This window comes from Nicotiana tabacum, chromosome 16, assembly GCF_000715075.1.
Source record: "Nicotiana tabacum cultivar K326 chromosome 16, ASM71507v2, whole genome shotgun sequence".
Taxonomy (NCBI): domain Eukaryota; kingdom Viridiplantae; phylum Streptophyta; class Magnoliopsida; order Solanales; family Solanaceae; genus Nicotiana; species Nicotiana tabacum.
The window spans coordinates 129,226,271-129,242,057 of NC_134095.1; the positions used below are offsets into that span (position 1 = coordinate 129,226,271).

A 15,787-nucleotide genomic window follows, 5' to 3' on the forward strand; every position below is an offset into this window, starting at 1 on the left:
GGACTGCAGACCGGAACCTCGACGGAACGGCACCTCGACCGGCTCTCCACCTCGGTATACTCCATCATCTCACTCATCTCTGAACTACACGTGGCCTGATTCCTTTATAGCCAAGGATATGTAGGTAGCCCAGATACCAGGGCTCGGTCGCATTCCCTTTCTCTCTCAGTTTTAGTCTCTCCAAATAAGGGTCGGGTCAAAAAACCTGTCTAGTCAGTCTTTGTCTGAAAACTCTGTACGTTTCCAGTCAAAGAGGGGCAGCTGTAGACATATGATTTTTGACCCTCCCCAAGATTTTTCATATTTTAGCGCGTAAATATTTAATTTAGGCATAATATAGATATTTTAAGTAATTTTGACTCTTTTACTCTATTTTATTACAAGAAAACAAAAAGTACAAAAATAGGTTCATTAATGTTTTGTAGTCATTTTTAATCTTAAAAAAATAATAAAAATTACAAAAATAGTATCATATTTTTATTTTAATATGATATTTGAAAATACCAAAAATAGATTTATTTTAATGGTTAGTTTTATTTTAATAATTATTTGAATAGTAGGACTAATTAATAATTGAGATCATATTTTTAATCTCGTTCGCGGGGAAAGGATAGACCTTGGGCTCGAGCAACCTATTTTTAGGCCTAATTTTAGACCTAGCCCACAATTTCCAAGCCCATAATTCCTAGGTCCATACCCCTTAACCTAAAACCCTACCAAAAAACCTACAATATAAAAAAGAGAAAAGCCTAAAATGAAAAGGACGAAAAAAAATACACAAAGGTTGCGCAGCCTTGACAGAAAACGACCCCACCCCTCCGACTTCATCATCTCCGACGACCCCTACGCGCACAAACGAGACCCCCCATGCACGCGCATCGTCTTTCCCAAACGAACCACCCCCTGAACTGGTCTCCGTCGAGACACCCATCACCTTCTTCACTGAAAAAACTCAAAAACCCAACCAAGAAAATTAGTCGCTGAACACAGAGACGACCCCAGCATTTCTTCTTCTTCAGGCACCCGAAATAGCCATGTGAAGACCTGAAGAAACCATTAGAGACACCAAACAAACAGTCGTCATCGCCGGACCTCCGTTCACTGTAAAGCTGCCATCTCCGGCGAAGCTTCACGTCACAAACGACCAGCCTATACCATGAACAGCCATGCACGATAGTAGCCGATCTCCTCCCTTCCATGCTGTCACGAAAGACACGACACTCATCTCCCTCTCGCCGGAAAACACTTACACATAACCATATCCACGCACAGAACGGGAAAGGGAAAGTAGCGAACTCGTCGAGTTTTTATGAGCATGAGAGGCACGTGAATATGGTTTCAAGCTTTGCTTGGTTTATTACAGATATCATCCATTCAATCTGTTTCGAAATTGCGATTAAGGTATTGTCGGAGGTGAGGTTGTTCGTCGAGGTCTTCGTACGTGGTCCGCGAGATCCAAACGATTTATTGTTGTACATTTGAGGTCCAACTCTTGCTCTGTTCCTCTAATCTCTTTTATCGTGCTGCTTGATCTTATAAATGGCTTGAATATTGAAATTAAATGTGTTATCTCTGTTGGTTGCCCAAAGTAGTTTGATGTCATGAATATGATATTTTAGTACATTGGACATTATTTGGCTTTGACTTTTTGAAATTCCTTTATAATTGAAAGAACGCCCAGATAATTAGAAATTCCTAATGACAAAATACTGATTCTAACTTTGTATAATTGAGCTTCTTGAGTTGTTATTTTATGTGTGTTTAAAGTGCTACATGGGGATCTTTCTAACGTGTATTTTCTGTAGAGGAGGAAAAGCCAATAAATACATGTAATTGACTCTGTTTGTTTGATAATTCCTCTTTGTAATTGACAGCAAATTGAGTGTAAAAGCTTGATGACATAGGGATAGTTTCTTTAAAATCAGATTCGTTCTTTGTTTTTTTTATGCATTGGACTTAATGGTCATTGCATTCGATTCTGCTCTTTTTATTCTAGCTGAATGTTAATTGGCTATGTGACGATTTGATGTTGTGATCTATTTGGTTATTATTTCCAGTTTGAGTTTGTTCACATAGTTATCTACTTCCATGTCACTCGAATTGGTTATAGCTGAACATGACTTTGTCACGGTGCAGAGATTGGGTTGTTATTCGTTGACTGAACTACATCAAATTAGATTAAAGAGACTCGGGTGTGCATTTCATGTGACCCGACTCTAATTTCCAACAAGGTTAAATAAAGCGTGTCGTGAACCGTGGGTGCATTTCATGTAGCATGACTTACGATGTATTTTAGATAACCTTGAATTTTCACAAAAAACATAAAGCTGTTTTTAAAGTTAAAATTGGCACATAGGTTCAAAATGTTCTAAAATCAGATTATTAAGCCAAATATAACATTTGAGCGACCATGCTAGAACCACGAAACTCGAGAATGCCTAACACCTTCTCCCGGGTTAACAGAATTCCTTACTCGAATTTCTGGTTCGCGGACTGTTAAACAGAGTCATATTTTCCTCAATTCGGGATTCAACCAGTGACTTGGGACACCATAAATCTCCCAAGTGGCGACTCTGAATCTTTATAATAAATCTCGTTTCGATTGTCACTTAAAGTGGAAAAACTCCTCTATACTCTCTTCTCAGGGGTGTAGGTAGAAAAAGGAGGTGTGACACACACACACACACACATATATATATATATATATATATATATATATATATATATATATATGCAAACATATTGTACCAAAATCAAAAGCAGCTTCGGATCAAATGGAGCACGCCAACTCTCGCTGACCAGGGATCCTAAGAAGGGGGACCGTCATCTTGCCTACTTGCACCTGTGGGCATGAAAGGCAGGCCCCGTGAAATAGGGCGTCAGTAAGAAAAATGTATTGAGTATGTAAGGCATGAAAATTAGTACGTAAAAGACATAGATGAAACATGGAATAAGGAAACACATCTTTAAATTTGAATAACTCGTAAATTCTGAAACGTTTATAATATCATGCATGTGCATATAAATGTCGTGTCATGCATAGGTATGGGTGTACATAGTATCATCAAGCCACTGAGGGCATCCCATCATATCATCTCGGCCACTGTGGGCAATGTCATCATCATATACCAGCTGATCAGGTGGTAGTACGTATATAACATCGTAACCTTTTCTCATATCCCATATACATATATTTGCATATATACGTGTATATAACGTCATCTGGTCATGAGTCAATGCACATGTATAAATGAGTGAAATGCATGAAAAATACGTAATAATCTCAATATTACTTCCGAATAAACTTTTTCAACTGTGTATTATTCTGAGACCCATGAACAGAAGATAATAATATTTTTCATGGGGAATCAAGAATATAGACACCCCTAGTATCTCTATGAATAGAGTAATTTATAGAAACTCTGCGTTTGCTCATTTCTTCAATATAATTCGGACCATGCCAAAAGAAAGAAGGGATGACCTTAACATACTTGTTCCTGGAATTATTTGAACGAATCTGCTTCTGCGAAATTTACACTGAATTTCCTTGAAATTGGAACGAACTTGTTTTGCTTTAAACGTTTTTGAACTAAAAAATGGATTTACTTTAAGCTTGTTCCAACATTTTTTGAAGCGTCTGTTTCCAAGTTTTTTATTTCAAATCAAAGGAATTGAAGCTTGTTTGAAATAAATTTGCTTCTTCTTCAACACTTCTTTTTGTTCTAGGTTAGTACATTATTCAAGACCCAAGTTCTGATCCTAATTGAAAATAAGATTCATACTAAAGTTATAGTTTATCTTAGGTGGCTACATGTAAAGGTGAATAGTGAGTCACCTTAAACTAAAAGAGGGGGAGGGGCTTTTGTCTTATTCGAGTGAGGATGTGAATAAGTAGAAAAGGAAATAATTAGGCTTTGAACTTACCTTCTCTGGATGGAAGGGGTGACTGCCACGTTTCTTGGGGGTTTGATTTTGTTAATTTTTATCCACTTATTAGTTAACTGGGTAATGTTTCGCTACCCGGTAGTTAACCAATTACCCGCATAATTTAAAAATTGCCACAAATTACTTAAAGTTCTACTTATTTTTAAAATACTTTATGTATACTTTATATATTATACTACCGTGGTCATATGGTACCTTGCATGGTACTAGTTCATATTTTTCGGGTATTATCGCTCGACATTATTTTATTCCAAAATTGGCCACTTTCAACGAAACTCATTTTCTTTAATCTATGTACCCTTTTATCCTTAATAACACTTATTTATCGCTTGTTATAAATAGCATAACTACGTTAACGTCAAGATGATCTTGTCCCCGAGTCTACGTCAATTAATTGAAGACGAAATTTTAACATACGAAAATGCAAGATGTAATAATAGGGTCACCACTCCCTAGTTGATGCCAACATAGAGTCTCCACTCCCTAGTTGATGACAACATAACTTGATGCCAATATAAGGTTACCACTCCCTAGTTGATGCCAACATAGGGTCTTCACTCCCTAGTTGATGCCAACATAACTTGATGCCAACATATGGTCACCATTCCCTAGTTGATGCCAACATAGGGTCATCACTCCCTAGTTGATGTCAACATAGGGTCTCCACTCCCTAGTTGATGTCAATATAATTTGATGTCAACATATGGTCACAACTCTCTAGTTGATGCTAACATAGGGTCTCCACTCTCTAGTTGATGCCAACATAGGGTCTCCATTCCCTAGTTGATGCCAACATAGGGTCTCCACTCCCTAGTTGATGCTAGCATAACTTGATACCAACATAGGGTTACCACTCCCTAGTTGATGGAAACTTAGGGTCTCCACTCCCTAGTTGATGCTAACATAACTTGATGCCTATATAGGGTCTCCGCTCCCTAGTTGATGCCAACATAACTTGATGCCAATATAGGGTCACCACTCCCTAGTTGATGCTAACATAGGGTCTCAACTCCCTAGTTGATGCTAACATAGGGTCTTCATTCCCTAGTTGATTCCAACATAGGGTCTCCACTCCCTAGTTGATGCTAACATAACTTGATGCCAACATAGGGTCACCACTCCCTAGTTAATGCCAACATAGGGTCTCTACTCCCTAGTTGATGCCAACATAAGGTCACCACTCCCTATCTGATGCCAACATAGGATCACCACTCTCTAGTTGATGCAAACATAACTTGATGCCAACATAGGGTCACCACTCTTTAGTTGATGTCATCATAAGGTCTTCACTCCCTAGTTGATGATTTTCCAGCATAAGGTCTCCAATCCCAAGTTGATTTTATTTTAGACATAGGGTCTCCACTCCGTAGTCGCTTTTCCAATGTAGGATCTCCATTCCCTAGTTGATGCCAACATAGGGTCTCCACTCCCTAGTTGATGCTAACATAACTTGATTCCAACATAGGGTCACCACTCTATAGTTGATGCCAACATAGGATCTATATTCCCTAGTTTATGCCAACATAAATTGATGCCAACATAGTGTCACCACTTCTTAGTTGATGCCAATATAGGGTTTCCACTCCCTAGTTGATGTCAACATAACTTGTTGCCAATATATGGTCATAACTCCCTAGTTGATTCCAACATAGGGTCATCACTCCCTAGTTGATGCTAACATAGGGTCTCCACTCCCTAGTTGATGCCAACATAACTTGATGCTAACATAGGGTCACCACTCCCTAGTTTGATGCCAACATATAGGGTCTTCACTCCCTAGTTGATTCCAACATAACTTCATGCCAACATAGGGTCTCCACTCCATATGCCAGCATAGGGTCTCCACTCTCTAGTTGATGATTTTCCAACATAGGGTCTCAAATCCCTTGTTGATTTTATTTTGGACATAGGGTTTCAATTCCCTCGTCGCTTTTCCAACATAGTGTCTTTACTCCCTAGTTGATTTCATTCTAGATATAGGGTCACCACTCCCTATTCTCTTTTTCCAGGATACACCATTCCCGCCCTTTTATTGCTTTCAATAATGAAGTAGTATAGGGTTTTATTACAATAAATCACGAAATTTTCCTAGTGAAGACTGGGGCAGAAAATTTTGTTCTTCTGTTTTGATGCCTGAGCAGGTTATACCTCGAGGCACAGAGTTCGAGACAACCAAAAGAAGAAGTCTCAATCCAGAAGAAAAGAAAAGCAAGAAGTGAATCCAAAATGCAAAATCAGAAGAAAAAAAATGTGGACTACTCAATACATGAATGAAGTCACAAGCTTTGCATGTCCCGTCTTAATCTGAAAAGCTGAAGAAGAATGAACTAGCACCTGCACCTATCAAGCATCAAGATTCAGATCAGAGTCTGCATGAAGAACCATTCAAGACTCAAGATCAAGCTTCAGAAGACTTATACATAGGAATCTTGTGATTCATAGCTGACAGGCTTAGTTAGTCTTTTTCATTTTTGATTTTGATGTAATAGCAGGACCACGGATCAGAACCTCACTCGACTCTCCAATTCATCATTCCATCATTCGCAGAACTATATGGACCTAATTCCTTTATAGCTAAGAATATGTAGGCAACCTTTGAAGCAAAGTTCGGTCAAGCTTTTTCAACATGCTTCCCATGGAAAATCAAACGGGCAAAAATTGTTCATGATTGCTCACTTTGTCTTTACCCAAAAACTCTTCATGTTCTCGAGCAAAGAGGGGCAGTTGTAAGCACCTAATATTTGCCCTATATGGAAATTACTCCTAAAAATAATCAAAAATAATTTTAGTAAATAAATATCCTAGGCACACAAAAAATGGAATTTAAATTAAAATTTGAGTTAGAGTGGCTAATATTACAAAAATTAAATAAAGGAAAGGAGGTTAGTCTTTGTTGAAACTAGGCTAAAAGCATAATTATTTAAAGTAGCTCAATTGCCAAATTGGCCCAATCTTCTTTCACATACCCAAGCTCATCTCCCTAACCTACCCGCCTGCCCTCCCTCCTTAAATAAAAGAAAAACCTAGCGGCTAAACACCTAACACCTAAGACCTAAGACCTAACTCCTAAAGAAAAGAAGCAGCAGCCGTTTTCCTTCCCTAGCTTCATCATCCTCTCAAAATTAAGGAAGATGCACGCTCACAAACGGACAAAAGGAGAAAAACAGAAACCTAACCCCCCCCCCCCCTCTCTGATTTTCCATCACTAACGAGCACACACAAACAAAAGAGAAAAAAGGAAATCTGGAAAAGAGAGCTAAGAACGCAGCTATTGCACTCCCTCTTTCACTCATCTTCCTCACACCTTAGCTCCCATAAACACCACCAAAAGCTTAGCAAAATCCAACCAAAAGGAGAAGCAAAACCGGCAGCCAAATAGCTCGAAAACAGCTTCAAAAATCAATCCAAAATCAACTTTGAAACAATCGTCAAATTTTTAGTTACGGAGATGTTCGAGTTTACCGATTCGAGGTTCCGGACAAATTTTCAGTAGCATTTCTTATTTTTCTTCGATGTTCCGGAGCAACCATTTGTATTTGCCGGAGATTTCTTAAAACATATCAAATAAACTTCATAGAAGGTCTGTCTCTTTATCTGCGACTTTATTGTGTTCTTATAATGCTTGTCATCTTGTCGTTTGGTTCTATGTCAGCACGTCTTTTGTTGTTTTTTTATCTTGATCGATTAATCATTTTTCTTGGAATAATTTGTTTGAGTTGTTTTGGATCTGTGATTTAAACTTAAACTGAATTAGCATAAAGAAGAGTGTGAGAACCTCTTCTTGAATTGATCTTGTAATTCCCTGAATCAAGTATCAACGTTTAGCAAAGAAGGTCTGCCACAAGTTTAGGAAAGAAAATTAATTCAAGCTTAAGATTGTTGTAAATGCACTTCAAAATATCATGCAGACATTATTTGTTGGTGAGACATTCCATGCTGCTAAATAAATGGTTCACATAGAGTTGATTTATTTTGAAGCTAATTATATTGGTCTTGTCTTCTCACCTTCTAATTTGTTTATAGAAGTGTTGCTCCAACTCTAGTAATTTAATTTGGTTGTGGACTATATGTATTATGATGTCTTTTTTTTAATCATATACTAGCATGGAATTGCTTTGTTCTTCTAATTATGTAGTCTGTTTAAGGGACGTTAAGTATCTAAGGAGTGAATTTGTTGAAAGTCAGTGGTTTCTCCTATTGTCTTGTGTTATGCTTTGGATTTTTTTCAGTAAAAGAGCAAATTGAACGCATTTTTTCCAAAAATGATCATTTCATATGTTCCGGGCCTTCCATACTCAATCTCAAATATCAAGATCGATTAATATTAATTCTTAAACATCGTAGCTTGCTTTAAGCGCACATTTAAATTACTATTGTGATTGTGTATACGTTCGCGTGACATGATTATGATTCCCGAAAAATAAATCAAAGTATGAATTCGCGCGACTTTGACCAACAATCTTAATACAAATAAAGAGTGACTAATTGTATACACGTATGTCTGACATGATTTTAGTGCCCCAAACAAAATAGATTCACGCACACGTGATCCGTTTCAAAGATAAATCCATAAAAACGCCATAACTAAAAGCGGTAAAAAGTATAATGTACATAGGTTATAAAACTGAGTAATTAATTGATTTAATTAAGCCAAGTTTGATTAAAAGCGATCGTGCTAAAACCACGGAACTCGGGAGTGCCTAACACCTCTCCCGAGTTAACAGAATTCCTTACCCGGTCTTTTATGTTCGCAGACTTTAAAATAGAGTCAAATTTCCTCGATTTGAAATTTAGAATAAATCGGTGACTTGTGACACCATAAATATTCCAAGTGACGACTCTGAAATTTAATAAATAATTTCATTTCGATTAATGTCACTTTAGTTGGAAAACTCCCTATCCCTTTGGGAAAAAGGAGGCGTGACAGCCATGAATGCCAAAATTCTCTGCAACGGCTGTGTATTTAATACTGAGGATTATTCTTCATTAAACGTCATCTGGTGACAAATATTCTTTTGCTCTCGTTGGCTATGTTCCCTTCGGGATTTACCTGGCCAACTGAAATTGTTGTCCTCGGTCTTGGTTTCCATTTGTTTTATCTTCCATCTGCTCACTACCAGAAAATGGGCCTATGGGAACAGTTATTTTGGAATGGTTCACAAACCATTGCCATAGATCAGATATAGTAAAGGTTGAAACCATTACGATAGAATTTGGGTGCTATCAGCACACTATTGACATCAAACCGTTGCAAATATAACATTACCGTTGTCATAGAGTTTTGTTTCGTAACGGATTTGTGAACCGTCCCAATAGACATGTATATGGCAACGATTTTGTGAAAAAAATTGCTATGGGAACGGTTATTTATTCCCCCTTGTTTTTTCCGCTGAAAATTCACTGGCCCGCCAAGTTAATTAATTAAGTGACCTGTATTTTATATTTTTTAACTAATTTAATACAAAAACCCCTCCGCCCAGAACTACTCCCCTCGTCGATACCAGCAAACTCCCATCGTGGAACACCCAAAATCCCCTCCTTCTTCATCGTTGAATTACTCTCTGATCTCTTTTCTTTTTGCATCTTTGCCGAGTTTAAGATTAATGGCTGAGTTTCATCAAATATCTCTTCATTGGTCCTTGGACAATGCGCTGAAGGCATTACTTGTAGTTCATACATGAATATGCACGTAAAGCACTTTTACAGTCTCACCTTTGATCAAACTTTGAATTCTTAATGCTAAGGTATGCAGTATAACAACAAACCGCTAGTCACATAGTATATACTCCCTCCGTTTCAATTTATGTGAACTCATTTGACTGGGCATGGAGTTTAATAAATGAGGGAAGACTTTTGCCATGTAAGCTAAAAATGTGTCAAGTTACTATAATACCCTTAGGGCCCACTGATTAATATTCAACGGAAAATTCTTCTGCCGAAGAGAGAGTCAAACAAATCATCTGCTCACTGTACATGGCAGCCTGTCAATTACTGTGTCCAAATCTCCCAATTTTCTTTCAATTACTAATGCCCATCAACCATACACTATACCAAAACTTAAACAAATTGGAAACCCAATTGAATAGGAAGTCTTCCTTAAATTTTCTCTCTGTCGAGAAGACCCAAGATTCAAGTAGTTGAGAATATTTCCCGTTGATTTCTCAATAACCCAGGTATATTAACCTAACTTTATTTGAAATTTATTTTACTCCTATATTAATAAGTTTGTAATGAGATCTGATGGTTTTTCTTTTCAAAAAATTTATTTAATGAAATTTGGCGCTCTCTCTGAATTGAGCGGTAAATATTTCACTCTTCTATTTGCGCAACACTAAATTTTAAATTTGTGAAGAGCTTTTGAATATTCTTTCTGTTTTCATTGTTTTTCTCTAGGAATATTTACTTGTATCAGTCAGCCAAGCTACAACAACTAATTGAATCTCGTAGCTCTTTCCTGTAGAATTAGGTTCTTCAAGATGTGCCTTTACAATCACTTCAGTATCAAATGACTCCTACAACTATTGATGACTTAATAAATGCAGTTGAGAAATCTTTTAATGAGATGGAAGTTCACCGACTGAATCATGTGTTTCTCGCTCTACCGTCTTGCATGGTTGAGGCGCTGAAAGGTAAAGGTAGGAACAACTACAAAATCCCACGTATGAAAAAGGGTAGACTAGAACGAGAAGGAAATATTCCTATTCAAGTTAGTTGTGACGTTGGCGTAGTCAATGAAGCTGTAGCTCCACTTCAAATGTGATACAAATGTCAAGGCTATTTACAACTTTATTGTAAAGGTTCTCTGTTTTGTAAACCTAACCATCATGTTGTTTTTGTATAACCTCTCTTTTTGCATAGACTTGTGTATTTAAAGAAGTTATGAACATCAAGTTTGTAGTTTCTATGGAATCCTCTCTTGTAAAGGCTGTGTATTTAAAGAAGCTCTGAACGTTTGATATGTAGGTTTTGTATAGTTTCTTTATTTGTAAAGTCTCATATTTTTTTGAGAAGCTGCAAATGTTAAGTTTATGTTTGTGGAAAGTCTCGTGCATTTAAGGATTTATGTTTGTGGGAATTTTGTAATCCCAAAATGGTGATCAAGACTCATATTTATAAGGAATTTTATGACATATTGGAACACTTGAGCTAGAGGACTTGTGATAAAGAAGTTAAAATCCCATTACGGTGGCTTATTTTGTCTTGAAATATTAAAATCATTTTGTTGGGAATAAGATTGTATTTTGACCTCTATAATTGAAGACTACAACGAATTTTAAAGCAATCGTCTATTTTTGAAAGTTGATTGGTGTTGTTCATCGCTATACAATTTGGATTATATGCGAGTGTTTGTCGTTAGTTATCTAATGACTTTGGTGTAACGGAGTAATTAAAAAAATTACAAATGGCTTGTAATTAACCAAATTCGGATAAAAATAAATGGGTATCGCAGCAAAATATGTAAGGATAAGAAAAAAGAACGGGAAAAGTCAACAAAGAAGAATAAGAGAAAAAGCCAACAATGTGAGGATGAAAAAAAAAAAAGAATAAGGAAAAAGTCAAAAATAGAAAGATTTAGAAAAAAGCCAAATCCTAGCCAGAAGAGATTTGAAATTGTAAGTTTAAAAATGTTGACTATTCAACACAAAAAAATGAAAAAGTAGTAACTTACTTTTAGAGTTAGTGGGTCCGATACGGAATTCAAAAGAGAAATAGTAAGGGCATTAATGGAACTGAATAATTGGAAAGTTTCTTTGAATGCGGTCATTCTTTTTGGCACGGACTAATAAGGAAATAGGTTCACAAAAATTGAAACGGAGGGAGTATATTTACAATAAACAGAAGCTTTATATATGATGAAAGTAACAGTAGTTAATATACCATACACCCGAAGAATTAGCAAGTAAACAAGTTGTCGCCCAAATTCCTCATTCTATCATATATCTGTGACTGCCGTCTTTACAACAATAACGACCCAGTATAATCCTACAAGTGGGGTCTGGGGAGGGTAATATGTACGCAGACCTTACCCCTACCCCGAAGGGTAGAGAGGCTGTTTCCAGGAGACCCTCGGCTCAAAAAAAACAACAGGAGACGATATATTAGTACCATAAAAATGCATAATAAAATAACAGCAATATAAGAGATATGAAATACAGAATACGAAATACGAAATAGATGGTTGGTATAGTAAAAACTAGCAGGTAAAGCCCTGCATCAATAGACGACCAATGACATTCTTAGTCTAACTCCTAACTGGCTAGTCTCACTCTATTGTGCTGTAGAAATATTCACAACTTTCCCCTAACCTACAACCTTAATGCTCGACCTCCATAATTCCATGTCAAGGGCCATGTCCTCAGTAATCCTAAGTCGTGTAATGTCCTGTCTGATCACCTCTCCCCAATACTTCTTAGGTCGCCTTCTACCTCTCCGCGTGCCCACTACAGCCAGTCGCTCACACCTCCTCACTGGTGCATCAGTGCTCCTCCTCTGAATGTGCCCGAACCATCTGAGTCTTACTTCCCGCATCTTGTCCTCCATGGGGTCACGCCCACCTTCTCTCGAATATATTCATTCCTAATCTTATCCATTCTTGTACGCCCGCACATCCACCTCAACATCCTTATCTCTGCTACTTTCATCTTCTGGATGTGTGAGTTCTTTACCGGCCAACATTCAGTTCCATATAACATGGCAGGCCTAACCACTGCTCTATAAAATTTACCTTTTAGTAACGGTGGCACTTTCCTGTCACACAAGACTCCCGACGCTAACCTCCACTTCATCCACCCCACCCCTATACGGTGTGTGACATCCTCGTCAATCTCCCTGATCCCCTGAATAACCGATCCAAGGTACTTGAAACTACCCCTCTTGGGAATGACTTGAGAGTCAAGCCTCACTTCAACTCCCGCTTCCGTCGGCTCAACCCCAAATTTGCACTCGAGGTATTCCGTCTTCGTCCTGCTCAACTTGAAACCTTTAGACTCTAGAGCATGTCTCCAAATCTCTAGCCTCTCGTTGACGCCGCCTCGTGTCTCGTCAATTAGAATAATGTCATCAGCAAATAGCATGCACCATAGTACCTCCCCTTGAATATGATGAGTCAGTGCATCCATCACCAGGGCAAATAGGAATGGGTTGAGCGCAGACCCTTGGTGCAACCCCGTAATAACTGGAAAGTGTTTAGAGTCACCTCCTACTGTCCTAACCCGAGTCTTAGCTCCAGCATACATGTCTTTAATCATCCTAATATAGTCAACCGGGACCACTTTATCCTCTAAGCAGCTCCATAAGACCTCCCTAGGAACCTTATCGTACGCTTTCTCCGGATCAATAAAGGCCATGTGGAGATCCTTCTTCCTATCCCTGTACTGTTCCACCATTCTCCTAATTAGGTGGATAGCTTCTGTGGTAGCTCGCCCCGGCATGAACACGAACTGGTTGTCTGAAATAGACATCGTCCTTCGCACTCTCATTTCTACCACTCTCTCCCAAACTTTCATGGTATGACTTAGTAATTTGATGTCCCTATAGTTGTTACAGCTCTGGACATCAGCTTTGTTCTTATACAACGGAACCATTGTACTCCACCTCCACTCTTCAGGCATCCTATTAGTCTTGAATATAATACTAAACAATCCAGTAAGCCATTCCAAGCCTGCTCTACCCACACACATCCACAGTTCAACCGAATTTCGTCTGGCCCGGTAGCTCTGTCCCTTCTCATCTTACGCATTGCCTCCATGACTTCATCGATCTCAATGTCCCTACAATTACTTAATTCATGGGGACTGTCGGCATTCCTTAATTCCCCAAGTATAATATCCTGATCCCCTTCTTCACTTAGAAGTTTATGAAAGTAGCCACCTCCTCTTAATCTGGTCATCTCCCATCAAAACTTTGTCGTCATCATCTTTTATGCACCTCACTTGGTCCAGATCCCGAGTTGTCCTCTCTCTCGCCTTAGCGAGTCGGAATAACTTCTTCTCCCCACCTTTGTTCCTTAGTTCCTCATACAGACGAGCAAAAGCTGTCGTCTTAGCCTCCGTCACTGCCGTCTTCGCCTCTTTCCTAGCTACCTTATACCTTTCACTGTTCTCTCTCTTCTCCTCCTCGTCAGTGCTCCCTACTAACCGCAGGTAAGACGCCTTCTTTGCTTCCACTTTACCTTGGACAACTGCATTCCACCACCAATCTCCTTTGTGGTCACCATTGTGTCCCGTAGATATCCCTAACACCTCTCTCGCCGCCTTTATTATACAGTCCGCCGTCGTCGACCACATTGTGTTTGCGTCCCCACTACTTCTCCAAGCTCTCATTGCCGATAACCTTACTTCCAACTCCTTAGATTTATCCTTAGTTAAGGCGCCCCACCTAATCCTGGGGCGTCCTTGTACTGACTTTTTCTTCCTCCTTATCCTAATACAAATGTCCATCACCAAAAGCCTATGCTGCGTTGAGAGGTCTCACCTGGGATAACCTTGCAATCCTCGCACAACCTTCTGTCGCATCTCCTGAGGAGGAGATAGTCAATCTGAGTCTTCGCCACCGAACTTTGGTAAGTAACCAAATGTCCATCCCGCTTCGTAAAACTCGAGTTCGCAATGACTAGATCGAAAGCCTTGGCAAAGTCCAACAGCGAAATGCCCCTCCGTTCCGCTCCCCGAAACCAAAGCCGTCATGCACCTCAGTGTACCCACCTGCAGATGACCCAATATGACCATTGAAATCTCCTCCTATGAATAACCTCTCAAAAGGCGGTATACTACGAACAATCTCATCCAACCCCTCCCAAAAGTGCCTCTTAATATCCTCTCTAAGCCTGTTTGCGGTGCGTACGCGCTAACGACATTTAAAATACCCTCACCCACCACTAACTTAATAGTCATTAATTTATCATTCACCCGCCTGACCTCTACCACGGACTCTCTAAGATGGCTATCTACCAGGATACCCACTCCATTCTTACCCCTCAGGACAATAGAGTACCACAACTTATACCCATCCACGTTTTTCGCCCTCGATCCGACCCACCTAGTCTCCTGGACACACGCTATATTAATCTTCCTCTTCTGAAGGATTTTCGCCAACTCTATGGATTTACTCGTTAGTGAACCTATGTTCCATGACCCGAGTCTCAATCTATAGGCTCACTTGCCCCCTCTACCTCCCCTACTACCCATCCCACCCCTGACCCCAGCCCCACACTCTGGCCCACCCGAGGACATGCCCTTATTCTATCATCCCAGACTGCAGCCACTACACCTACAACAATCTAGAGAAGACTCGCTAGTGCACAACGGACAACAAATCAAACTAGAAGGAAACAAGTGGTAACTAGTATCCTAGTTGAAAGGTTTAACTATTGTGAAGTAAAGTAACAGTAATTTAGCTAACACCAAAAGGGAAACAGTAAAACATGAGGTACCAACTCCCAATAACAAAACTTGTGGCTGATTTGATGTACTTGATGTAGTTGTACGCTCACGCACCACTTCCTACCGCCCTTTGCTGACACTCGCCCAGGTTGCTCTCCTTTGCCAGTGCTCGTGCGCCCAACGTGTCTCCAATACTTCGAGAATTCCTGAAAACACAGAAAATACCACTACCCAAAAACCATAAGGAGCTATCACCGCTACCACTGGTATAGCCCCAATAATATAAAATGTACAAAGAAAGGAGAAGAAGAAAACGAGAATATAAGGGGGTGGGGGCAGATTTGGGACACAAAAGGGGTGGGGCAAGAAGACCCGATATTATTATATAGTTATAGTATTATATATTATCATATGGAAGGGATATCTATCACCCAATACTATTATATAGTTACCGGCTGCTT

At 39.1% G+C, this 15,787-nt stretch overlaps 1 long non-coding RNA gene across 1 annotated transcript; it reads left to right on the top strand.

Annotated features, from left to right (window-relative positions):
- The first annotated feature begins 6,906 nt into the window (after positions 1–6,906).
- Positions 6,907–10,927, top strand: LOC107784879 (uncharacterized). The gene is made up of 2 exons (XR_001647761.2): positions 6,907–10,118; positions 10,339–10,927. It is a non-coding gene; the product is annotated as an uncharacterized LOC107784879 (long non-coding RNA).
- Positions 10,928–15,787: the final 4,860 nt, after the last annotated feature.